This window comes from Stenella coeruleoalba, assembly GCF_951394435.1.
Source record: "Stenella coeruleoalba genome assembly, chromosome: 10".
Classification (NCBI taxonomy): Eukaryota; Metazoa; Chordata; class Mammalia; order Artiodactyla; family Delphinidae; genus Stenella; species Stenella coeruleoalba.
In genome coordinates, this window is record NC_137156.1 from 55,177,519 (window position 1) to 55,200,911 (window position 23,393).

The 23,393-nt window shown below is 40.7% G+C and overlaps 1 protein-coding gene across 14 annotated transcripts in view; it reads left to right on the forward strand.

Annotated features, from left to right (window-relative positions):
• Positions 1 to 23,393, forward strand: part of ARPP21 (cAMP regulated phosphoprotein 21) — a 1,021,360-nt gene that overhangs the window by 800,699 nt on the left and 197,268 nt on the right. For all 14 annotated transcript variants that reach the window (XR_013830175.1, XR_013830176.1, XR_013830177.1 and 11 more), the window contains one exon: positions 17,096 to 17,157. The gene's annotated coding sequence lies outside the window, so the exon portion shown is untranslated. The remainder of the gene's footprint in view (positions 1 to 17,095; positions 17,158 to 23,393) is intronic.

The following is a 23,393-nucleotide window of genomic DNA, read 5'->3' on the forward strand; positions in this document are numbered from 1 at the left end:
TCCCTAGCTGAAGGAGAGCCTTCTCTGTACACACCCAGGATTGTTCTTTATAGGCCAAGATGTCATTTCTGCAAGTGCTGCCACCCCCAAGTAAAATTCCACTCTGGAATTATATATAGGACATGGAACTGCAGGTAGCCTCTGCCTGTATTTTCAAATCTGACTCTTGGTCTTTCATAAGCAAACACACCTAACGTCAGCACATTTACTCTTTTTCATTTCTGCTTTTTTCTTTATCATTCCAAGGCAGTATTTTTTTATCTTTGATACTATAATAGTGGATGCATATCATTATACATTTGTCAAAATCCATAGAATGCACAACATTAAGAGGGAACCTAGACATTGTTTAGTAATGATGTATCAAGGATGTAGTTTCATGGACTGTAACAATGTACCCCTCTGTATAAGATGTTGATATAGGGTGAAGCTATATGGGTGTGCGGATGGGGGTCTATGCAAACTCTATACTATATGCTTTTCAACTTTGCAGTGAACCTAAAACTGTTCTAACAAATAGAATCTATTTTTTTTAAAAAGATAAAAAGTAGGGGTAAAGAGTAATAGCTAGACAGTTTTTCTTTTTGTTTGCTTTTTAACAAAATTATTATTATAGGAGAGTCTTGAGTTGGTTGAAATGCATGGAAACAATACAACTAAAAGAAGAGAATGAATAGAATAAATACATGAAGATTTGTTCATTAATCCTGGAAAATTACACTATTTTTTACTAAAAGATAGTGCAATACTACATGGGTGAAGAATTAGATACTAAATTAAGCTAAGAAATATGTAGAGCAGTAGGCAGTGTTGCATACCCTCTTGGGATTGGTGATCAGAAACTGATAATGGAATTAGTCTATGCTGTTAGATGGTTTTCTCTAGAAGTGATAAGATTCTTGTCTATAGACATGTCAAAATGGTGATTTGGGTTAATGCAGGGTTGGGATTTTGCTGAATAAGTGAGAGGAAAAGGCAAGGGAGTTTATGGCATTGCCACAGGTGAATCATGGACTCTAAGGTAAGTTGATATGATCCAAAGACCGTTAAGGTTTAGTTCCTTGATTTTTTTTTTTTTTTAGATGTTGGTAGGAGTTTATTAATTAATTTATTTATTTTTGCTGTGTTGCTGTGTTTCATTTTTTTCTCTTTTTTTTAACATCTTTATTGGAGTATAATTGCTTTACAATGGTCTGTTAGTTTCTGCTTTATATCAAAGTGAATCAGCTATACACATCCTCGTATCACCTCCCTCTTGCGTCTCCCTCCCACCCTTCCTACCCCTCCCCTCTAGGTGGTCACAAAGCACCCAGCTGATCTCTCTGTGCTATGCGGCTGCTTCCCACTAGCTATCTACCTAACATTTGGTAGTATATATATGTCCATGCCTCTCTCTCGCTTTGTCACAGCTTACCCTTCCCCCTCTCCATATCCTCAAGTCCATTCTCTAGTAGGTCTGTGTCTTTATTCCTGTCTTACCCCTAGGTTCTTCATGACATTTTTTTCCCTTAGATTCCATATATATATTTGTTAGCATACGGTATTTGTCTCTCTCTTTCTGACTTGCTTCACTCTGTATGACACACTCTGGGTCTATCCACATCATTACAAATAGCTCAATTTCGTTTCTTTTTATGGCTGAGTAATATTCCATTGTATATATGTGCCACATCTTCTTTATCCATTCATCCGATGATGGGCACTTCGGTTGTTTCCATCTCCGGGCTATTGTAAATAGAGCTGCAATGAACATTTTGGTACATGACTCTTTTTGAATTATGGTTTTCTCAGGGTATATGCCCAGTAGTGGGATGGCTGGGTCATATGGTAGTTCTGTATGTAATTTTTTAAGGAACCTCCATACTGTTCTCCACAGTGGCTGTATCAATTTACATTCCCACCAACAGTGCAAGAGGGTTCCCTTTTCTCCACACCCTCTCCAGCATTTATTGTTTCTAGATTTTTTTGATGATGGCCATTCTGACTGGTGTGAGATGATATCTCATTGTAGTTTTGATTTGCATTTCCCTAATGATTAGTGACATTGAGCATTCTTTCATGTGTTTCTTGGCAGTCTGTATATCTTCTTTGGAGAAATGTCTATTTAGGTCTTCTGCCCATTATTGGATTGGGTTGTTTGTTCTTTTGTTATTAAGCTGCATGAGCTGCTTATAAATTTTGGAGATTAATCCTTTGTCAGTTGCTTCATTTGCAAATATTTTCACCCATTCTGAGGGTTGTCTTTTGGTCTTTTTTATGGTTTCCTTTGCTGTGCAAAAGCTTTGAAGTTTCATTAGGTCCCACTTGTTTATTTTTGTTTTTCCATTTCTCTAGGAGGTGGGTCAAAAAGGATCTTGCTGTGATTTATGTCATAGAGTGTCCTGCCTATGTTTTCCTCTAAGAGTTTGATAGTTTCTGGCCTTACATTTAGGTCTTTAATCCATTTTGAGCTTATTTTTGTGTATGGTGTTAGGGAGTGATCTAATCTCATACTTTTACATGTACCTGTCCAGTTTTCCCAGCACCACTTATTGAAGAGGCTGTCCTTTCTCCACTGTACATTCCTGCCACCTTTATCAAAGATGAGGTGTCCATATGTGCATGGATTTATCTCTGGGCTTTCTATCCTGTTCCATTGATCTGTCTTTCTGGTTTTGTGCCAGTACCATACTGTCTTGATTACTGTAGCTTTGTAGTATAGTCTGAAGTCAGGGAGCCTGACTCCTCCAGCTCCTTTTTTCGTTCTCAAGATTGCTTTGGCTATTCGGGGTCTTTTGTGTTTCCATACAAATTGCGAAATTTTTTGTTCTAGTCCTGTGAATAATGCCAGTGGTAGTTTGATAGGGATTGCATTGAATCTATAGATTGCTTTGGGTAGTAGAGTCATTTTCACAATGTTGATTCTTCCAATCCAAGAACATGGTATATCTCTCCATCTATTTGTATCATCTTTAATTTCTTTCATTAGTGTCTTATAATTTTCTGCATACAGGTCTTGTGTCTCCTTAGGTAGGTTTATTCCTAGATATTTTATTCTTTTTCTTGCAGTGGTAAATGTGAGTGTTTTCTTGATTTCACTTTCAGATTTTTCATCATTAGTATATAGGAATGCCAGAGATTTCTGTGCATTAATTTTGTATCCTGCCATTTAACCAAACTCATTGATTAGCTCTAGTAGTTTTCTGGTAGCATCTTTAGGATTCTCTATGTATAGGATCATGTCATCTGCAAAGAGTGACAGCTTTACTACTGCTTTTCCGATTTGGATTCCTTTTATTTCCTTTTCTTCTCTGATTGCTGTGGCTAAAACTTCCAAAACTATGTTGAATAAGAGTGGTGAGAGTGGGCAACCTTGTCTTGTTCCTGATCTTAGTGGAAATGGTTTCAGTTTTTCACCATTGAGGATGATGTTTGCTATGGGCTTGTCATATATGGCCTTTATTATGTTGAGGAAAGTTCCCTCTATGCCTACTTTCTTCAGGGTTTTTATCATAAATGGGTGTTGAATTTTGTCAAAAGCTTTCTCTGCATCTATTGAGATGATCATATGGTTTTTCTCCTTCAATTTGTTAATATGGTTTATCACATTGATAGATTTGCGTATATTGAAGAATCCTTGCATTCCTGGAATAAACCCCACTTGATCATGGTGTATTATCCTTTTAATGTGCTGTTGGATTCTGTTTGCTAGTATTTTGTTGAGGATGTTTGCATGTATGTACATCAGTGATATTGGCCTGTAGTTTTCTTTCTTTGTGACATCCTTGTCTGGTTTTGGTATCAAGGTGATGGTGGCCTCGTAGAAGGAATTTGGGAGTGTTCCTCCCTCTGCTATATTTTGGAAGAGTTTGAGAAGGATAGGTGTTAGCTCTTCTCTAAATGTTTGATAGAATTCGCCTGTGAAGCCATCTGGTCCTGGGCTTTTGTTTGTTGGAAGATTTTTAATCACAGTTTCAATTTCAGTGCTTGTGATTGGTCTGTTCATATTTTCTATTTCTTCCTGATTCAGTCTTGGCAGGTTGTGCATTTCTAAGAATTTGTCCATTTCATCCAGATTGTCCATTTTATTGGCATAGAGTTGCTTGTAGTAATGTCTCATGATCTTTTTTATTTCTGCAGTGTCAGTTGTTACCTCTCCTTTTTCATTTCTAATTCTATTGATTTGAGTCTTCTCCCTTTTTTTCTTGATGAGTCTGCTAGTGGTTTATCTATTTTGTTTATCTTCTCAAAGAACCAGCTTTTAGTTTTATTGATCTTTGCTATTGTTTCCTTCATTTCTTTTTCATTTATTTCCGATCTGATTTTTATGATTTCTTTCCTTCGGCTAGCTTTGGGGTTTTTTTGTTCTTCTTTCTCTAATTGCTTGAGGTGCAAGGTTAGGTTGTTTATTCGAGATGTTTCCTGCTTCTTAGGTGGGCTTGTATTGCTATAAACTTCCCCCTTAGAACTGCTTTTGTTGCATCCCATAGGTTTTGGGTCGTTGTGTCTCCATTGTCATTTGTTTCTAGGTATTTTTTTATTTCCTCTTTGATTTCTTCAGTGATCACTTCATTATTAAGTAGTGTATTGTTTAGCCTCCATGTGTTTGTATTTTTTACAGATATTTTCCTGTAATTGATAGCTAGTCTCATGGCGTTGTGGTCAGAAAAGATACTTGATACAATTTCAGTTTTCTTAAATTTACCAAGGCTTGATTTGTGACCCAAGATATGATCTCTCCTGGAGAATATTCCATGAGCACTTGAGGAAAATGTGTATTCTGTTTTTTTGGATGGAATGTCCTATGAATATCAATTAAGTCCATCTTGTTTAATGTATCATTTAAAGCTTGTGTTTCCTTATTTATTTTCATTTTGGATGATCTGTCCATGGGTGAAAGTGGGGTGTTTAAGTCCCCTACTATGAATGTGTTACTGTCGATTTCCCCTTTTATGGCTGTTAGTATTTGCCTTATGTATTGAGGTGCTCCTATGTTGGGTGCATAAATATTTACAATTCTTATATCTTCTTCTTGGATCGATCCCTTGATCATTATGTGGTGTCCTTCTTTGTCTCTTTTAATACTCCTTATTTTAAGGTCTATTTTGTCTGCCATGAGAATTGCTACTCCAGCTTTCTTTTGGTTTCCATTTGCATGGAATATCTTTTTCCATCCCCTTACTTTCAGTCTGTATGTGTCTCTAGGTCTGAAGTGGGTCTCTTGTAGACAGCATATATAAGGGTCTTGTTTTTGTATCCATTCAGCCAATCTGTGTCTTTTGGTGGGAGCATGTGGTCCATTTACATTTAAGGTAATTATCGATATGTATGTTCCTATTTCCATTTTCTAAATTGTTTTGGGTTCGTTATTGTAGGTCTTTTCCTTCTCTTGTGTTTCTTGTCTAGAGAAGTTCCTTTAGCAGTTGTTGTAGAGCTGGTTTGGTGGTGCTGAACTCTCTCAGCTTTCGCTTGTCTGTAAAGGTTTTAATTTCTCCATCAAATCTGAATGAGATCCTTGCTGGGTAGAGTAGTCTTGGCTGCAGGTTTTTCTCCTTCATCACTCTCAGTATGTCCTGCCACTCCCTTCTGGCTTGTAGGGTTTCTGCTGAGAGATCAGCTGTTAACCTTATGGGGATTCCCTTATGTGTTATTTGTTGTTTTTCCCTTGCTGCTTTTAATATGCTTTCTTTGTATTTAATTTTTGACAGTTTGATTAATATGTGTCTTGGCGTATTTCTCCTTGTATTTGTCCTGTATGGGACTCTCTGTGCTTCCTGGACCTTATTAACTATTTCCTTTCCCATATTAGGGAAGTTTTCAACTATAATCTCTTCAAATATTTTCTCAGTCCCTTTCTTTTTCTCTTCTTCTTCTGGAACCCCTAGAATTCGAATGTTGGTGTGTTTAATGTTGTCCCAGAGGTCTCTGAGACTGTCCTCAGTTCTTTTCATTCTTTTTTCTTTATTCTGCTCTGCAGTAGTTATTTCCACTATTTTATCTTCCAGGTCACTTATCCGTTCTTCTGCCTCAGTTATTCTGCTATTGATCCCATCTAGAGTACTTTTAATTTCATTTATTGTGGTGTTCATCATTGCTTGTTTCCTCTTTAGTTCTTCTAGGTCCTTGTTAACTGTTTCTTGCATTTTGTCCATTCTATTTCCAAGATTTCGGATCATCCTTACTATCATTATTCTGAATTCTTTTTCAAGTAGACTGCCTATTTCCTGTTCATTTGTTAGGCCTGGTGCATTTTTATCTGGCTCCTTTATCTGCTGTGTGTTTTTCTGTCTTCTCATTTTTCGTATCTTACTGTGTTTGGGGTCTCCTTTTTGCAGACTGCAGGTTCGTAGTTCCCGCTGTTTTTGATGTCTGTCTCCAGTGGCTAAGGTTGGTTCAGTGGGTTGTGTAGGCTTCCTGGTGGAGGGGACTAGTGCCTGTGTTGTGGTGGATGAGGCTGGATCTTGTCTCTCTAGTCGGCAGGTTCACGTCTGGTGGTGTGTTTTGGGGTGTCTGTGGCCTTATTATGATTTTAGGCAGCCTCTCTGCTAATGGGTGGGGTTGTGTTCCTGTCTTGCTAGTTGTTTGGCATAGGTTGTCCAGCACTGTGGCTTGCTGGTCGTTGAGTGAAGCTGGGTGCTGGTGTTAAGATGGAGGTCTCTGGGAGATTTTCGCCGTTTGATATTATGTGGAGCTGGGAGGTCTCTTGTTGACCAGTGTCCTGAAGTTGGCTCTCCTACCTCAGAGGCAGAGCCCTGACTCCTGGCTGGAGCACCAAGAGCGTTTCATCCACACGGCTCAGAATAAAAGGGAGAAAAAGTAGAAAGAATTAGTAGAAATATGAGGAAAGAAAGAAGGAAAGGAGGGAAGGAAGAAAGAAAGAAAGAAGCAAAGAAGGAAAGAAGGCAAGAAGGAAAGAAAGGATGGAGGGAGGGCGGAAGGAAGGAAGGAGGGAAAGAAGGAAAAAAGAAAGAAGATACAGTAAAAATAAAGTATAATAAAGTTATTGAATTAAAAAATTCTTATTTAGAAAAAAAAAGGGACGGATAGAACCTTAGGCCAAATGTTGGAAGCAAAGCTATACAGACAAAATCTTACACAGAAGCATACACATACCTCCTCACTAAAAGAGGTAAAGGGGGAAAAATCATAAATCTTGCTCTCAGAGACCACCTCCTCAATTTGGGATGATTCGTTGTCTAAAGGAGGGAAGGAAGGAAGGAAGGAAAGAAAGAAAGAGAAAGAAAGAAAGAAGATAAAGTATAATAACGTTATTAAAATTAAAATTAATTATTAAGAAAAAAATTTTTAAAAAAACCATGGACGGATAGAACCCTAGGACAAATGGTGGAAGCAAGACTATACAGACAAGATCTCACACAGAAGCATACACATACACATTCACAAAAAGAGGAAAAGGGGAAAAAATCATAGGTCTTGCTCCTAAAGTTCACTTCCTTAATTTGGGATGATTGGTTGTCTATTCAGGTATTCCACAGCTGCAGGATATATCAAGTTGATTGTGGAGCTCTAATCCGCTGCTTCTGAGGCTGCTGGGAGAGATTTCCCTTTCTCTTCTTTGTTCTCACAGCTCACCGGGGCTTAGCTTTGGATTTGGCCCTGCCTCTGCGTGTAGGTCGCTGGAGGGAGTCTATTTTTCGCTCAGACAGGACGGGGTTAAAGGAGCCGCTGATTCGGGGGCTCTGGCGCACTCAGGCCGGCGGGGAGGGAGGGGCACGGAGTGTGGGGCGGGCCTGCGGCGGCAAAGGCCTGCGAGACTTTGCACCAGCCTGAGGCCCGCCGTGCTTTCTCCCGGGTAAGTTGTCCATGGATCCCGGGAACCTGGCAGTGGCGGGCTACACAGGCTCCGCGGAAGAGGGGTGTGGAGGGTGACCTGTGCTCGCACACAGGCCCCTTGGTGGCGGCAGCAGCAGCCTTAGCGTCTCCCGCCCGTCTCTGGGGTCCGCGCTTTTAGCCGCGGCTCGCGCCCGTCTCTGGAGTTCCTTTAAGCAGCGTTCTTAAACCCCTCTCCTCACGCACCAGGAAACAAAGAGGGAAGAAAAAGTCTCTTGCCTCTTCGGCAGGTGCAGACTTTTCCCCGGACTCCCTCCCGGCTAGCTGTGGTGCATTAACCCCTACAGGCTATGTTCAAGCCGCCAACCCCAGTCCTCTCCCTGCGCTCGGTCCGAAACCGAAACCCGAGCCTCAGAGCCTCAGCCCGCAGCCCCGCCCGCCCCGGCGGGTGAGCAGACAAGCCTCTCGGGCTGGTGAGTGCCGGTCGGCACCAATTCTCTGTGCGGGAATCTCCCCACTTTGCCCTCCGCACCCGTTGCTGTGCTCTCCTCCGCGGCTTCGAAGCTTCCCCCCTCCGCCTCCCACAGTCTCCGCCCACGAAGGGGCTTCCTAGTGTGTGGAAACTTTTCCTCCTTCACAGCTCCCTCCCACTGGTGCAGCTGCCGTCCCTATTGTTTTGTCTCTGCTTTTTCATTTTTTTCTTTTGCCCTACCCAGGTACGTGGGGAGTTTCTTGACTTTTGGGAGGTCTGTCTTACTCTTACTACTCTTACTCTTACTACTCTTACTACGTCTTACTCTTCCGCCATCTTCCTCTCATTCCTAATAGTCTTTATTTTAAAGTCTATTTTGTCTGATATGTGAATTGCTACTCCAGCTTTCTTTTGGTTTCCATTTGCATGAAATATCTTTTTCCATCCCCTTACTTTCAGTCTATGTGTCTCTAGGTCTGAAGTGGGTCTCTTGTAGACAGCAAATATATGGGTCTTGTTTTTGTATCCATTCAGCCTATCTGTGTCTTTTGGTGGGAGCATTTAGTCCATTTACATTTAAGGTAATTATCGATATGTACGTTCCTAATCCCATTTTCTTAATTTTTTGGGGTTCGTTATTGTAGTTCTTTTCCTTCCCTTGTGTTTCTTGCCTAGAGAAGTTCCTTTAGCAGTTGTTGTAGAGCTGGTTTGGTAGTGCTGAACTCTCTCAGCTTTTGCTTGTCTGTAAAGGTTTTAATTTCTCCATCAAATCTGAATGAGATCCTTGCTGGGTAGAGTAATATTGGTTGCAGGTTTTTCTCCTTTATCACTTTAAATATGTCCTGCCAGTCCCTTCTGGCTTGCAGAGTTTCTGCTGAAAGATCAGCCGTTAACCTTATGGGGATTTCCTTGTGTGTTATTTGTTGTTTTTCCCTTGCTGATTTTAATATGTTTTCTTTGTATTTAATTTTTGACAGTTTGATTAATATGTGTCTTGGCATATTTCTCCTTGGATTTATCCTGTATGGGACTCTCTGTGCTTCCTGGACTTGATTAACTATTTCCTTTCCCATATTAGGGAAGCTTTCAACTATAATCTCTTCAAATATTTTCTCAGTCCCTTTCTTTTTCTCTTCTTCTTCTGGAACCCCTAGAATTCGAATGTTGATGCGTTTAATGTTGTCTCAGAGTTCTCTGAGACTGTCCTCAGTTCTTTTCATTCTTTTTTCTTTATTCTGCTCTGCAGTAGTTATTTCCACTATTTTATCTTCCAGGTCACTTATCTGTTCTTCTGCCTCAGTTATTCTGCTGTTGATCCCTTCTAGAGTATTTTTCATTTCATTTATTGTGTTGTTAATCATTGTTTGTTTCATCTTTAGTTCTAGGTCCTTGTTAAATGTTTCTTGCAATTTGTTTATTCTGTTTCCAAGATTTTGGATCATCTTTACTATCATTATTCTGAATTATTTTTCAGGTAGACTGCCTATTTCCTGTTCATTTGTTAGGTCTGGTGGGTTTTTATCTTGCTCCTTCATCTGCTGTGTGTTTTTCTGTCTTCTTATTTTGTTTATCTTACTGTGTTTGGGGTCTCCTTTTTGCAGGCTGCAGTTTCATAGTTCCCATTGTTTTTGATGTCTGTCCCCAGTGGCTAAGGTTGGTTCAGTGTGTTATGTAGGCTTCCTGGTGGAGGGGACTGTGTTCTGGTGGTTGAGGCTGGATCTTGTCTTTCTGGTGGGCAGGCCCACGTCTGGTGGTGTGTCTGTGGGCTTATTATGATTATAGGCAGACTCTCTGTTAATGGGTGAGGTTGTGTTCCTGTCTTGCTAGTTGTTTGGCATAGGATGTTCAGCACTGTAGCTTGCTGGTCGTTGAGTGAAGCTGGGTGCTGGTGTTGAGATGGAGATCTCTGGGAGATTTTCGCCATTTGATATTATGTGGAGCTGGGAGGTCTTTTGTGGACCAATGTCCTGAAGTTGGCTCTCCCACCTCAGAGGCACAGCACTGACTCCTGGCTGTAGCAGCAAGAGCCTTTCATCCACACGGAAAAAAAGGAAAAGGGAAAAAAATAATAAATCTTGCTCTCAAAGTCCACCTCCTCTATTTGGGATGATTTGTTGTCTATTCATGTATTCCACAGATGCTGGGTACATCAAGTTGATTGTGGAGCTTTAATCCGCTGCTCCTGAGGCTGCTGGGAGAGATTTCCCTTTCTCTTCTTTGTTCTCACATCTCCAAGGGGCTCAGGTTTGGATTTGGCCCCGCCTCTGCGTGTAGGTCACCGGAGGGCGTTCTTCACTCAGACAGGATGGGGTTAAAGGAGCAGCTGATTCGGGGGCTCTGGCTCACTCAGGCCGGTGGGGAGGGAGGGGCACAGAGTGCGGGGCGGGCCTGCGGCGGCAGAGGCCAGCGTGACGCCGCACCAGCCTGAGGCGAGCCGTGCGTTCTTCCGGGGGAGCTGCCCCTGGTTCCCGGGACCCTGGCAGTGGCGGGCTGCACAGGCTCTCTGGAAAGGGGGTGTGGATAGTGACCTGTGCTTGCACACAGGCAGCAGCAGCAGTCTTAGCGTCTCATGCACGTCTCTGGGGTCCGCGCTGTTAGCAGCAGCTCACGCCCGTCTCTGGAGCTCCTTTTAGCAGCGCTCTTAATCCCCTCTCCTTGCGCACCAGGAAACAAAGAGGGAAGAAAAAGTCTCTTGCCTCTTTGGCAGGTCCAGACTTTTCCCCAGACTCCCTCCCGGCCAGCCGTGGCGCACTAACCCCCTGCAGGCTGTGTTCACGCCGCCAACCCCAGCCCTCTCTCTGCGCTCCAACCGAAGCCCGAGCCTCAGCTCCCAGCCCCGCCCGCCCCGGCGGGTGAGCAGACAAGCCTCTCGGGCTGGTGAGTGCCAGCCGGCATCGATCCTCTGTGCGGGAATCTCCCCGCTTTGCCCCCCGCACCCCTGTTGCTGTGCTCTCCTCCGCGGCTCCGAAGCTTCCCACCTCCGCCACCCGCAGTCTCCGCCCGCGAAGGGGCTTCCTAGTGTGTGGAAGCCTTTCCTCCTTCACAGCTCCCTACCGCTGGTGCAGGTCCCATCCCTATCCTTTTGTCTCTGTTTATTCTTTTTTCTTTTGCCCTACCCAGGTACGTGGGGACTTTCTTGCCTTTTGGGAGGTCTGAGGTCTTCTGCCAGCGTTCAGTAGGTGTTCTGTAGGAGTTGTTTCACGTGTAGATGTATTTCTGGTGTATCTGTGGGGAGGAAAGTGATCTCCGCGTCTTACTCTTCCGCCATCTTCCTGGAAGCCCCCTCGTGCTTTTTTCGGGTCTTTGTTTCTATGCGAGTGCTTTCTGTAGTTGTGGCAAGTGGGGGCCACTCTTCATCGTGGTGCATGGGCCTCTCACTATCGCGGCCTCTCTTGTTGTGAAGCACAAGCTCCAGACACAAAGGCTCAGTAGTTGTGGCGCACGGGCCTAGTTTCTCCGCGGCATGTGGGATCCTCCCAGACCAGGACTCGAACCCGTGTCCCCTGCATTAGCAGGCAGATTCTCAACCACTGTGCCACCAGGGAAGCCCTAGTTCCTTGATTTTTACATTCATTTATAAATTCATTCAGTTTTTCTTATCTACTTACTGCATGCTGAGCACTGGTCTAGGCATGGGGATAGAAGAGAAAAAAAGAGACAAATTCTTCTTTTGTGGAATTTACTTTTTAGGGGAATGGACAAATACTATACAAAACATTAGGTTTTATGAGTTTTGTGAAAAAATAAAACAGTGTACAGAGAATAGAGAGTGTCTTTGTTAGACCTCAGGGTTGACATGCATTGCATTCCATGTGTTGATGCCCTCTGGACGTGTGTAATAAATACTAAGTCCCCACTGGTATCAGGAGTGGTTGTTTCAGAGAACAAGGTAATGGAACACTTAGGGAAGAAGGAGATGGGAGGAGATCTGGGAGAAGAGCATTCCAGGCAGAGGGAAGAGGGAATACAAAGTCTCTGTGGTGGAAATGCGCTTCGTATTTTCAACAAACTGCAAGGAGTGTAGAGAGAAGTAGGCAAGAGGAAGTAGCATATCTTGTAGAGCCTTTAAGATCCCTGAGGGACTGCGGCTTTTACTCCAGGTGAGATCATGTTTTGAGTTACATATTATCCAAACTTCTCTGGCTGTTATTTTGAGAATACAACAGGAGGAGACATTGGTTGAGCAACCGACAGCTCTGATGGACCAATTAGGAAACAGTGAGACAGATGAAAGGTGATAATTGGCTTGTTTCAAGATTGTAACAGGCAAGATGACAAGAACACATCAACCTCTTGAAACATTTTAAATGGAGAGCCGACAGGACTTGCTGGTGCACTGCATCTGTTGGTATGAAATGTGTATACTATTATACCAGTGAACATTGCCTCCCCACACCCTACCCCAACACAGAACATCTATTCTTTTTAATAATTTTGTGCACAAGAAGTTAACAGAAATATTTTTATATAGATGAAATTTGGAGTTCAAAATCTTGGGTTTGCATCCTGGCTAAATCAGCTGTGCAAACCTGGGCAAATTATCCTATCCTTTGGTTTCATAGTTTCGTCATGAAGATTAAAGGAGTCTTTACAAGGAATTATCAACTTTAAAATTCAGAGAAAAATACACTAAAGGGAAAACAAAAATAAGAGTTGTGGGTTTATAGTTAGAACATTGTTGAGTGCTTGGGATTAGCTCAGGAGATATATTTCATTGTATGAAAGAGTATAACCGAAACTGGCAGGTTAAAATGTTCAGAGAGATGGCCCTCTAAAACGTCAGTCTTCTCCACAGACCATTATTAGGAGCTTCCAGGGTGATAAGGATGTTTATAAAAAGAGAGGCACAAAGCCTCAAACCAAAGAAATTATGATTCAAAGTCCTTTCCTCATGCCTTGTCCTCATGTTTAGACTTTAGTTTGTATTTAGAAAGAACAGAAGAGAACAGGAGTGAAAGAGATGTTGTCTAGGGTCACACTTTAAGTGCTAAGGTAATTTCCAAAGCAGTTCCTTATTTGGGTCACTGCAGTACTGGATCTGGAACTCAGCTTTACTGGTTAGGAAATCTGATGTTGTCCTAGTGCTAGAGCTGACTCAGAGGAAGTGACTATCTTAACTGAATTCCCGAAAGGATTATAAACAAACCAGGAAGCTAATTTAATTTTCATGGCTTTGAATTGACCCAATTTTTCATGTCCATCAAATTATACACCTCTCCAGCTTCCCTGGTGGCGCAGTGGTTGAGAGTCCGCCTGCCGATGCAGGGGACATGGGTTCGTGCCCCGGTCCAGGAAGATCCCACATGCCGCGGCACGGCTAGGCCCGTGAGCCATGGCCGCTGAGCCTGTGCGTCCGGAGCCTGTGCTCCGCAATGGGAGAGGCCACAACAGTGAGAGGCCCGCGTACCGCAAAAAAAAAAAAAAATTATACACCTCTCTAGTGTAAGCAGAAGCCATATTAGAGCAGAAGGCATCTGGTAAGCATGATATCAGGGCACAGGCAGTAGGAAGGAAGGTTTGGGGCATAACTCACCCATTCAAAGCCAGCTGAAATGTTTTTACCCCACGTCAGAGTATTTTTCCAGGATGCAGATGTTCATTGCCTTGTCCAGTGGATCTCCCTTGGACAGTCTTCCAGTCACTGACTACTTTTTCTTTGCTCAACTTTCTTTGAGCACAATTCAAATTGCCTTCTTTATTTGTAGTCAAAAGCACATGAACATATAAAATGCACTGTATGATAAGTTTGGGAGTCAGATAGGTCAGCATTTACTTATGAGTTGCGTGACTTTGAACAAGTTAAACAAATTGATTACTTTCTTAGCCTGCTTCATTATATGTGAAAAGCAATACCTAGTCTTCAGGTATATTGTGAGGATAAAAGAAATAATGCACTTAGTTCTATGCTTCTCACATAGTGGACTCCCAATTAGACATAAAAGCTGTTTTCTCTGTTTAGGCCATTCTTTCTTTCTCTATCTCTCTCTCTCTCCCTCCTTCCCACCCTCCCTCTCTCCTGTTCTGCTATTTTTCCCTAGACTCAGCTGTGCATTGTTTTCTTATGATCATTCAACCCAATTAACAGGCTAGCTTCCTGTGATCACATGCTGATACTGACAGGTGACAGGTCAGAAGCGACTCTAAGAATTGCATGCATTTGAATGTTATTAATTTGTTCAGTATATCAACTGTTTTGAAATTAATGGAGATTAAAATTTGAAATATCATATGAATTGTTGGGTGAACATTTCTTTAAGTGTTTTTAAATTTTATGAGTTACAAAAGTGTGTAAGAAGTCTGAGAAACTCCAGAAGAATTTCCAACAAAGTTAAGAGAACTAATGTAGACCATGACTCTCAAAGGAAACTAACCACAGTGAAGGTCAGACAATCCTAGAAGAGGAAAAAGAACAGTCAGAAATACAGAGAATAATGAAATAACACCAGGCTCATCAAGGAGAGGTGCTAGACGTGAATAGTCAACAAACTACAATCAACAAGGAAAAACAAAATGTGAGAAAAATGTATCACAACTGTGCTCCATGTAAGGCTAGATATTGGGGATTCAGGTTAATAACAGCAAATATATACAACATGCTACAGGTTGCTGAGAAGGAAGATTTTCACTCAAATCACTCACTGTCCAATATTTGGTCTATTCTGAGACACAGAGTTTACTTGTGAAACACATCTATGCACAGTGCCATTTAGTAAAAGTGACTGAGATTAGTTTAGTTCCAGAATCTAATCACAGATACCTATGCGCTAAGTGTCTCAGAAATTTAATCATGCACTCTGTAATTTCCGTATCTCTGTTTGGTGATGGTAGACCTATGTATTTTAAGCTGGATAGAGTTATTGTTGTTCCTATTGTTAATGCTTTTTGATATATTAATATTATTACTGTCACTCATAAGGGACTCCTCAGGCCCAATTATTAGAATTGATCATGATGGTGGCCATTTTTATTCATTTATTTTAACTGCCTAAATAATAGCCTTCTTAGTTACACCTTCAGATATGTTGATACATTTCACCTTCCTGAGATTTTGTCCTGGGCACTTTAACCGACACAGACTTTGTCACACCTTCTCAGTCATTGTTTTATGATTCTTCCTGAAGTAGATCATTGTCACCAGCTTACTACTTTAATTCAGGTTTTACTTGGGTTTGATTTGCTTAACATTCTGTGATTGAAGTGATTTTTTACATTTTCTTAAAATACTCTGTATACCATGAAATGCATAAAAAAGGTCAGAATGGAATCAAATTGAAACATAAATGATATAACTAAATATATAACATATGCTGGACGATATGGATAATATGAATGATATAAAAACTTAGGACACTTTCAGGTAGATGAGTAAAACTTTCTGCGAATTATTAAAACTGGACTCTTCATTTTGCTTTGAGCAAGAAGAGAAATGTGATTAGTTTAGTTATTACATTGTCCTTGATAGGCAAAAAATAAAAGTACAGTAGATATTCCTTTTGAGGAGCAGCTCTTCTTTGGGGGGAGAACTACTTAAGACTCATCTTATTTCTGTATTTTGTGATGTGGGAGTGGGAGGCAAGCTTCATCTTGTGAAATCATCTTGGAGGACATCATAATGTCACACGTTGCATTCAGAGCACTCCATGATGTTTCCACTAGGCTTTCCAAATTTAACTCCTGAAACTCTTCCTTGTAAAAGTTTTTTTTTTAATTGAAATGTATTTGATTTACAATGTTGTGTGAATTTCTGCTGTACATCAAAGTGATTCAGAGATATATATTTCTTTTCATATTCTTTTCCATTATGGTTTATCACAGGACATTGAATATAGTTCCCTGTGCTATACAATAGGACCTTGCTGTTTATCCATGCTATATATAATAGTTTGTGCCCGCTAATCCCACACCCCCAATCCTTCCCTTACACATCCCCCCTCTCCTTTGGTGACCACAAGTTTGTTCTCTGTATCTGTGAGTCTGTTTCTGTTTCATAGATATGTTCACTTGCATCATATTTTAGATTCCATATATAAGTAGTATCATATGGTATTTGTCTTTCCCTTTCTGACTTACTTTGCTTAGTATGATAATCTCTGGGTCCAACCATGTTGCTGCAAATGGCATTATTCCATTTTTTTTATGGCTGAGTAATATTCCGGTGTGTGTGTGTGTGTGTGTGTGTGTGTGTGTGTGTGTGTATCACATCTTCCTTATCCATTCATCTGTTGATGGACATTTAGGTTATTTCCATGTCTTGGCTATTATAAATAATGCTGCTGTGAACATAGGGGTGCATGCATCTTTTCGAGTTATAGTTTTGTCTGGATTGACTTTGAAAGTTCAGGTGTTTTTAAGTTTTATCGGTGTGCAAAACACGTCTTGAATTTCTTTAACGTCGCTTGCAAGCTTGTTCTATATTTATTTTACCCTTGCATAAGTCAAAAGTAGCGGAACAGATTTTGCTCAGATTGGGCAAAAGCAATTACCAGACCCTTAGACTAGGGCTTGTCATGGTCGCAGAATATAATTTTGGGGGAAGCCATGATGGCACGTAAATACAGGGTTATTAAAGGTTTCCACTGAGCTCTCTGCAGCTTAATGCTTTCTAGCACAGATCTTCTCAGAAGGATCTGCAGTGTCATTTCAGAAATTGGGTGGCATGTTTTACACTCTGCATTAACTTTGGTTTTAGCATATGCTCCTGGCTCTATGTTCATCCCAAATTATAACCACAGTGAAAATAGTAATAAATATTGGCTTAGCACTTGAACATGGACAAAGTGCTTTCATCATTACGTTTTCCAGTAGATCCTTACAGCCCTATGTGTCATGAATGATGTTTCTTTCTTTTTACAGATAAGAACACTGAGATTCATCAAGTTAATGAAATGACCCAAGTCCACTTCAGCTCTTAAGAGGTAGGACTCTAATCCAATTCTTCATTCATTCAACAGTTAGGTCGTGAAAACCTACTATGTGCCAGGCACTGAGCCAGGCAAGGGAGACACAGTGATGAACAAGGCAAGCAGAGTTTCTTTCTTCGTAAAATGTCCACTAAACGAGATGCACAAAACATGAGCATAAAATCACGACTCATTATACTGTTACAAGTTGTGATGTTCCAAAGGAAAAGGTCAGCACACTCTGAGAGGGGAAAACACAGGCACCTGTTTGCCATAAGGTAGACTCTGTGAAGAATATGCACATGCATTTAAATTGAGACAAGAAGCAGTTAATGGGCTCTGACTCCACAGCTTACTTTCAACATTATACTCAGACTAGCTTGGAACGATGATCTGACAACAACACAGAGAAATCTCGACATTAAGGAATAAAGTCCTCATCTTTGTCTTTATTTAAAAAATAAAACTACTGGATACTAGTCAAAATTCACTTTACCTTGACCAATATCCAGGATAATAGGCCAGAATATTATTGCAGTGGCAGCCTTCTTTCGAAAGCACTTCTGGCTTCTGAAACCAGAACGGACAGATGTCCTCCTGAAGCCCATGTAACACTTAGTCTAGCCTCCTCTTCAGACGCTTAGAACTGCCTTGGGTGTAATTAGTTCTGCCGAGTTACACTGTCCATAAGGGCAGAGATCATGACATTTCCACGTCTGCATTCTCAAAGGTGTGCTGGTTCAACATTTGGTGTTCAACTGAATTGGTGGATGGAGATACGTAATCTGTGCCTGGGCAGAATGTATAATAAGTGGCCTGGTGTAGCATAAAGAAGGGGTCTGTGGTGTCTGGTTGATCGGGATTCAAGTTCTCATCCCAGCCTGCCCGACCTTGCTTACTTAAACTTCTCTGAGCTTTGGATTCCCTGTCTGTAAAAATAGATACTAACATCTCCCTTATGAGACTGTTAGGCTGTTGTAGAAGAGAAAACACAATCTACATGAAATAGGATGGACTGATTCGATCGCTCACAAATTTGTAGCTACTATCAAAGTCGTACAAGTCTCTTTTGATTATGGTTTATCCATCTCCTAGAGCTATCTGGAGTTTGGTTAAGGAAAATGGGGCGAAAATTCTGCGTGTTATGGTATTTAACATACTATATAGATGTTCGTGACATATCAAGATGTAATAAATGATAAAGGTGCTAAGACATGATGATCTATTTAGCAAAGGACCACATAAGGATTATATTTCACGGTGAACAATTAAATAGTATAGCATTCTTGTCCAATCAAAATGTATTATATGAATAATGCTGTTTCCTAGATTTTTAAGATTATTGTTGCATATATCTAAAAATAATTACAACGTGGTAGGACTGCATGAAACTGAAATCCATTCAAATCTTTCTACATACGTTGTTACCTTTCCTTGGTTCCTGTAAAGGCATCTTTAATACCCACCATCCCTGGTGCATTTTCCTGCTGGCTTTGCAACTGATGAGAGTAAACAAACATGCCATATCAATCCCAGAGCCCTTCTCTGATCCACAGGGCTGGTGGGGGCAAGAGGGCGGGGCAGTCCACAACATGAGCATAAAGAGAAATGTGAGTTCATGCTGTTAGGCCAAAGCAGGGATGTTAATCCCCAAAGTGCGTGGAGAGAGAGCCATAAAGTCAAAATAATAGTAATAAATAGCCATCTTCTTCCAGGTTTCAAACTCACCAAAGATAACATGAGCAAGAGAGACTATAAACAAAGAAAGAACATCTTTTTAGTAGCCCATCCTGTCCCTTTAATACTAGCTGTATTTGCCCGTGGAGAGAAAAACAATACTACAGACTTATTTAAATTTAAATTACTTCTAGCTGTTGATACACTATCTCCACTGAAATACTGCCTGTCTGGAATGTAGCAGACAACGGTCTGATTATCATCATCATTATTATTACTTTACATCTCCCCCCTTTCCTCTTGAGGTAACTACCACCTGGGATCATATTCAAGTAAACGGGAGGTCAGGTGTCCCCAGCCATCCCTGGCATTTCTTGGTGGTCTTAATCGTCACACACTGGTGGACCATTAGGCAGAGCTCTCTTAGTGGAGTGCTTTGATTTATACATTTCATACATTTGGGTGCTCCAAGCAGCTTTTGCTGTTAGATCCCATCTGGTGCCTCGTTGGTAATCTCAGGAGAAACCCGGAGATGTCTTTCCCATGTTCAGCTTTATAACCTGTGGTTCTTATCCACCTGGCTGATGTAAAATTTGTCCATAGACCTTTTGAAGGACAATATTTTTTCTTTTGTCAGCACCAACAATTGAGAAGGGTGGTGAAGTCCTAAGTACTGATTGTTTGTCAGTAACAGATGACAGCAAAGAGCCTCAAGAGTGGAACAGTATGTTTCAAGTTCCTCTGATGCCAGTTTGGCCAAGATGCTTGTATGGAGGGTACCTGACCCATGTCTTCCTTCTCTGCAATGACCGTTGAATTCTCAGTGTTGTTTATGCTGTGTGTGTGCAGGGGGCTGAATGTATGCTAGTAATACTCAGGAAAAGAGAACTTTTCAAAATTTTAAAAGCAAAATTTTTACACAGGCTCTACACTGGATGCAGTGAAACTAGTAACATGCCACTAAAATAGCTTGCGATTGTTCTCTGGCATTGTTGCTAAAGTGGATCAGGTTGAGAGTCGTCTGAGTTACAAACATCTGTTGTAACTCTTCAGGTAGACTGGACAAAGAGCACTGTGTGAATCCTCAAAGATTCAGTGCTGTGTGTGTGTGTGTGTGTGTGTGTGTGTGAGAGAGACAGACAGACAGACAGACAGAACATGCACGCCCTCACCCCTGTGCAGGCATTGCCTTCCTCCCCAAATGCCCTTCCTTCCACTCTGCCCTCACTGCAATATCTGCCCGTCTAGGGTCTACCTATTTTTAAAGCTTAATGAAACATCACTTACTCTATACTGTTAACCTGGCCCTCTTCAACCAGAAGCAATCTTTTCGTCCTCTGAATTCATTTCATCTGATCTGATTCTCTCCAAGGGCTTTTTTGTCTTGGTTTTAACTTAAGAGTGAACATAGTTCACTCATCTCCCAGTAGAACAGACTCATAACACCCATATTTGATGCGTTGTTGGCCCCCCAAAATGAATGTTAAATGAACGTCAAACACTCATGAATATCGTCATGCACGTCCAAACCCTGATGTATGTGGTACAGATAATAGAGAGCAATACATTAATACTAGTATCAAATTCAAATGCTGACAACTTTCTAATTTCCTGAAAAATCTGCCTGGTTTCTTCAAGTGCTGAGAGGGCTTCAGTGGAAGAATATGTGTTTGCTGCAACCTAATCTGGCAGACAGATCAGCCCAACTGGCTGTGTGCCTTCCCTGTAACTGTGCCCCTGTCAGACAAGACCCAGAGAAGCAGTGGCTTCACTGCAGTAAAGATTCCAGGAACAAATCAACCAAAGATTAAACACAAAGGCCAACTTGAGAAAAAGACTTCTTAATTCTTGGCAAAATAGCCATGGCTTGTTTAATGTTGACTTTAGATATTTTGGTAATATGTATTCTCATTTGTTCAACAAACCCTTATTGATAACTTCACTGGGTTCTGTGGGAGGGAATTGAACAAAAATAAAGAGGCATCATTGCCAGCAAGTGGAACAATTGGACATATACATATATATAATAATAAGTGCATTATTATTTTTTAGGACACTGCTATTTTTCAAAGCAACCCAACTCCAACCTCAAAGTCAATGTTATTTCTACCTTACTTACAACCTGTATTTAGTTGCCATATCCAATTTCATATTTTGCCCACTTTGTTTATTTATGACTGCTTTATTCATTTAAATATGTTAGCGGTAGATTGTGGGGACTTACATAATGTGTGATCACACTTTAAACATGTTGCAATGTCCTTTCTACGTTATAATGCTTCTGCCACATTTCCCTACAAAATGGACATTTTTGGTTCCTGGAGTCTGAGCATTGGAACCTATTTGAATGTCACTTGGTCCAGATTTCTCCCAGATGGATAAGTGCCCTTTTCAAGAAGCAGACACACTCTGATCGATATGTACGTGGCAGTCTCCAGTGCCGTGAGCTCACTAAATCCTCATGTAACAAATAGCAAATTCCTCTTCTGGACAGCTTTCATTTTACAGGGTAGTGCGCTTATCTGGTTGGCTGTGTTTAGTTGATTTTCATTATTTATCTGTTTTCTAATTTTTTTTAATTACGACTATTTTTTAGAGCAGTTCTAGGTTCACAGAAAATTGAGGGGCAGGTACTTCCCATATACCTACTGCCCCACAAATGCAGAGTCTTCACTACTATCAAAAACACCCACCAGATGGTATATTTGTTACAATGGGGAATTTACATTGACACATCATAATCATCCAACGTCCACAGGATCATACAGGGTAGTTTAACTGCCCCAAAGATCCTCTGTGCTCTATCTATTCATCCTTCCCTTTCTCCCCCAACCAGTGGCAATCACTGGCATTTTTACTATTTCCATACTTTTGCCTTTTTTAGAATATCGTATAGTTGAAATCATACAGTAGGTAGTCTTTTCACATTAGCATCTTTCACTTAGTAAAATGCATTTAGGTCTCCACGTCTTTTCGTGGTTTGATAGCTTATTTCTTTTCAGCTCTGAATAGTATTCTATTGTCTGGATGTACCACAGTTTATTTATCTATTCATCTGCTGAAAGACATCTTGGTTGCTTCCAAGTTTGGGCAATTATAAATAAAGCTGTATCCATGTACAGGTTTTTGGGTAGATGTAAGTTGTCAGCTACTTTGGGTAAATACCAAGGAGCACAATTGCTAGATTGTACGGTGAAAGTAAGTTTGGTTCCTGAGAAACTGCCAAGCTGTCTTCCAAAGTGGCTGTGCCAGTTTGCATTTCCACCAGCAAGGAATGAGGGGTCCTGTTGCTCCGCATTCTTGCCAGAATTTGATGTTATCCGTTTTTTGGATTTTGACCATTTTAATAAGTGTGTGGTGATATCTCATTATTGATTTAATTTGCATTTCCCAAGTGATATATGATGTGGCACATCACTTCATATGCTTATTTGCATCTGTATATCTTCTTTGGTGAGGTGTCTCTTAAGATCTTTGACTCATTTTAAAATCAGGTTGCTTGCTTTCTTACTATGGAATTTTAAGTGTTCTTTGTATATTTTAGATAGCAGTCCTTTATCAGATGTGTCTTTTGCAAATATTTTCTCCAAGTCTGTGGCTTCCCTTTTCATTATATTGACATTACTTTCCACAGAGCGGACATTTTTAATTTTAATGAAGTCTAGCTTATCAGTTATTTCAGTTATTTCTCTCATAAATCATGCTTTGATATTGTATCTAAAAAGTTATCACCATACCCAAGAGCATCTAGGTTTTCTCCTGTTATCCTCTGGGAAGTTTTATAGTTTTGTGTTTTACTTTTAGGTTTGACCTATTTGTGAAAGATGTAAAGTATGTATCTAGATACTTTTTTTTTTTTTTTTTGCCTGTGGATGTCCAGTTGTTTCAGCACCATTTGTTGAAAAGTCTGTCTTGGCTTCATGCTATTACCTTTGCTTTTCTGTCAAAAGTTCATTGACTCTATTTATGTGAGTCTGTTTCTGAGCTTTCTATTCTGTTCCACTGATCTGTTTGTCTGTTTTTTCACATACTACACTGTCTAGATTGCTAAGCGACTATATGACTCAGAAGAAAAGAAAGACTCAAGACTTACAGTTCATCTGAATACACATTGTTATGAGGAATATTTTGATGTCAAATGTCATTTGCCCTATTGTCTATGGAAAGTTCAAGAAACGCTGTCTCGGATGTCTTTATGTAGGCTGTTTATCTCTCTAGCTATTCTGATACTCCAGCCCTGTTTCATTTGGCTGTATGCCTTGTATTCCATTTCCATGGATTCTAGAATCATTTCTAGGCTGCAGCTGAAAAAAACATCTTTTGGGGGGCTTATTTATAGATACATAACAATTGCATTTAAGAGGTACCCTCCTCATGTTCGCACACTCCCAGATTCGACACTAATGTGAGGGTAATCTCTCACAACTAGGAACCCATCTAGTCGATACCTGAGAGGCCTCTCCTGTTTGCTCAATTGGCTGTCACATGGAGCACACCACGAAAGGTCCATTTATTTTTTTATTTTTTTTGCTAGATAACACCCTTTTCTGCACTTAGCCTACTCTTTTCCATTT